The sequence below is a fragment of the Castanea sativa genome, chromosome 1, assembly GCF_040712315.1.
Source record: "Castanea sativa cultivar Marrone di Chiusa Pesio chromosome 1, ASM4071231v1".
Taxonomy (NCBI): Eukaryota; Viridiplantae; Streptophyta; class Magnoliopsida; order Fagales; family Fagaceae; genus Castanea; species Castanea sativa.
Window position 1 is genome coordinate 75,353,961 of NC_134013.1, and position 4,581 is coordinate 75,358,541.

Consider the following 4,581-nt stretch of genomic DNA (forward strand, 5'->3'; position numbering starts at 1 on the left):
CTTAAAGCAAATTTCGCCCCTCACACAATCACTGTGGTGCTTTGAGACCCACGGACGTCTGTCTCCCAAGATAAAATGATCTACAATACGAAAATGAAGCACACAAGATCGTTCTCTGCGAATTACTCAATGTCTCTTTCTCTCTCTTTGATACAAAATGAAATGAACAAAAAATTCTCTCTTGGAGAGTTTTTTCTTAAAAGTTGTTTTTATGAATGAGGGACTATAAAAAAATTATACGTTACTCAACAAGCACTCTGTTTCAATAATAACTGTTGTGCACAAACTAACTGACTCAAAAATTAAAATAATAAAATATTATTATTTGGACAAGTAGGCCTAGTCCACATATGCCAAAAACCCAATCCAATGTCCAACTCATGAGCATATAAACTCATATATTATTTCTTTCCTTTCCTATGTGAGACTCTGAATTTTTACTACTTTTAATAACATCTTCTAGTGAACATAGAAAACATCAATTTCTTATTCACTCCATACTATTTTTCCAACAATCCCCCACATGAATAGAAATTGATAAATACAATGCAAATGATGATGCAGACACAGAGAGAGTAGAAGAAAAGTTACTATATCGGGAGAAGTAGCTTGTGGCTTTGAACTTTCCTTTGTGAAAGACTATCGGATATACTGGCTAACCAGTGCACATGATGTCTTGAACTGTTTAGCCATTTGTGTATACCAAGACAATAGCATTCACACAGTTCCTTTTCGAACATATTTCGTTCTTATAATTGTGTTCATTTCGGCCCTGAACATATCCTGGTAAATCATGAAGTACTTTAGAGAATTCAGCCTTGAAACTCTCATGGAAGCAACCCACTTCACACTCATATAGGTGACTCTTATTAAGAATATCATGCTATACCCTACTTGGAATTCCAAGATATAAGAATTATTAAAAGCAAAGTTTACCCTGAATATCGCTTACAGGCATCACTATTTCATCATAGGAATGGGAGGAAGAAGTTATCTCCATAGTAATAAAAATAGTCTCCATGATTCGATTGTCCCTTTGAACTTAGATCTTGGGATCTCCAGTTAGCTAGGTTGGGTTGCCATCTCGAAGACTTTTAGGTAATAGGCTTTAGCCTCATTCCCCTCGATGAGCAGTTTACTTACTTTATACTCAAACAATTGATTACATATCCATTTTATAATCTGGAATCACTTCCATTTAAGAGCAACTGCCTCATGGTATTATATCTTCAACAAATATGTCGAGACCTACCATAACTCTTTGCCCTACCAATATATACAAATAGGAGGCACAAGTGTCCAACAATGCATGTTTGTTTAGATTTATAAAGACTTCCTATAAACACATATGCTCTTCACACAAGGTATTCTCATTAGACTGTCGTTACATCTCTCATGTGATTGAGACAAGATAAGTCCATCAGATGTATTAGAAAATTTTATTTCTAGTATCACATCTACAAAACTTGCATCTTTCGAGTTGAACTTAATGGTCAACATCATCTTAATAGCCTTTTTATTATTGTTATATACATGAGCATATCTCACAATGACATAGCCTCTTGTGATATATTTCACATAACACACTAGTCACATTAAACCTAAACTCATTTGACATCATCTCATTGTTAAATTACTCATGTCATTGCATTGAAACTTGCTTCAATCTGTATAAAGATTTAACAAGCCTATACACTTTCTTTCCTTGTACAAGAATCATAAACCCCTTTGGTTTATCGTGTATCAAGAAAACTCACATCTTTCTTTTGTTTGTAGCCTTCTACAATTAGTCTTGTCTTGTAAAAGTCAACAATTCCATCAACTCTCAAAATCTTAGGGGCTAGATCCACCAATTACTATGCATAGATTTCCAAGATGGTTTAATGCATTTTGACAATCTCTTTTCCAAGAAGGCATCTCAGGATATTACTTCCTTGAAACTTTAAATTCATCTTCTAATATTTAAATTAGAAAATTTGGACAAAACGAATATGATGTTTGTCCTTTTACTACGCTTAGAATCAACCTCTCTTTCATCAACTTTTGATCATGAGAGATACTAAACATAGACTCAAACTTTCTTTGAAAAAAGTTTAACACTTGAAATATATTCTAATTAATTTTCATGCATATAAGAATAATTGATTCATAAATTAGAAAAGCACTATGCACTATTGTTATGACCATAACTAATGAAAACACAATCAATGATTCTTTATCCTTTAAGAATATGAATCACCACCTTCATCAAACACCCCCACATTTAAAGAATTTATAGAAAGACAATCACTATTTCCATAATTCACAAGGTCTCCTAGTGGTTTTCTTTTAAGGCATTCCAATGAAAAAATAAAGTGGAAATAATAGTTCCCCCCCCCCCCCCTCCCACAAGTTCTATGGTAATCAAGAACTTATTGCATTCATTGAATTATTTCTCAACTTCATTCTTATAATGAATGGATATCTCTAATGTCTCATCCTTGCTTACTTAATAAGCCTCTTGTGCATACCACATTTTAAACAACTCAAGCATGTCAACTAAGGCATGTAACATAGATTTCATCCAAAGAAATATTACAAAACATATATTGGGATTTCACACATTAATATCCAATCAAGTTCACACATGCCCAAAATATATACACATGCATCTTTAAATAAGGCTATACATACTCAAAACAAATTAAAAGGCTATACACAAAAATCATGTATTATTCATATCAATATATAAATAATATATTTGGCCTAAAGGTGATTATTACACTCTCTAACGAAGAGTGAAGCCCCATAATTGCAGCCTCATTAGTGTGCAATTAGTCTCACTCTTTTTCAAGTTTGATGCTATCAAAAATTGGACTTATATCCTCACTTTTGAAATTATTATAAATAGCTCTTATAATGCTACTTTAATTATCAATTAGAGGATCATTTGATGAATTAGAAAAAGCTAAATCAAAAACTAAAAATTGGCAGCCACGCCCAAAGTTGAGTGTAATTAAATGGATTAAAAAAATTTGTCCCTAGTGAAATTCCTAATTTCCTTTATTCATCAACCCATAGTCCACCCATTCCCCGTTGCATATAAAGGCTAAAAACATCCTATTGACATAAATACGGACTAAATAATGAAAAAAAAAATGTTTCATGCCAAGATACTAAATAACCATAGGCCAAACTCTGAAAATACACAGCAATTACATATTTATGTATTCCCTAATGCAAAGCTAACATATTAACAAATGATATCAACTATTGTGTCTAAATATATATATTATTCATAAATTACATTCCATGAACTAATGCCATTACAATCTTGCATAGAAATCAATTGTCAAACGCTAACTCAATTACCATGACTATCAAAGTTAATACACTAGTATATTAGTGCAATCCAAATCACATATATCCAATTGTTAATATGTATTCAACTATACAAATACACTGATTTAGCAATTAGTAAATATATCAAACGATTATATCATTAATAAAACCAAATATGATATATACTCTAAACCAATGCCAAACAAGTGGCTTGCAAACATTATAGATAAGAACAATTTAAAAGTCAAGTAAAACACAGTTTAATAAATACCAATCCTCAAAACTGAATTGATACCATTTACACGGCATTGGAAGATTATCAAAATCTCTAAATTTACTTGGCGCAAAGATTCCATAAACACAAGTATACAAAAGTATTCGCAAAGTTACCTAACCATCCGTGACTATAAGAACTTAAATAGATAATTCTTAAACACAATCATTGTAATAAATCCTTTTACATAATTCACAAAAAGTAAATTATGAAGTCAACGAAATCTGCTTTTAAGATTGTTGGATATATTTCAACAATTTACTTTTGTGATAAAGCAAAATGAACAATACACAGATCTAAGAATAAACAATAACACAAATAGATGTGATAGACAAAAGCAATAAACTAATGTTGAATATATATAAAGAGAAATTTACAAATAATTAAAAACTCACAGACCAAATGCGTGAAGAATGAACAATTCAGATCAAGTCTTATGTTTGACACAATCTTCTTAAAGCATATTTCGTCCCTCACACAATCACCGTAGTATTTTGAGACTCACGGACGTCTGCCTCCCAGGATAAAATGATCTACAGCATGAAAACGTAGCACACAAGGTCGTGCTCTACGAACTACTCAGTGTCTCTTTCTCTCTCTTTGACACAAAATGAAATGCACAAAAAATTCTCTCTTGGAGAATTTATTTCTTAAAAGTTATTTTTATGAATGAGGGACTATAAAAAAATTATACGTTACTGAATAAACACTCTGGTTCATAGTCGTGATGGACCAAAGTTGTCTTTTGTGCTGACTTCGAGTTTTATTGGCCTGTAAATGGATCTTCCATATCTTCTGAGTCATGACTTGTAGCTTTCTAATAGAAAATGATATTTCTGTAATGTGCTTAAGAAGTTTGTCATGGTAAAGGACATTAATCTATGACTAATGTTCAAATAGTTTTCGAATTACTGTAAATGATATTAACTTAGCTAATGATATGCTATGGTCGTTACTTGTTACACACCTAACAATGACTTGTTCTC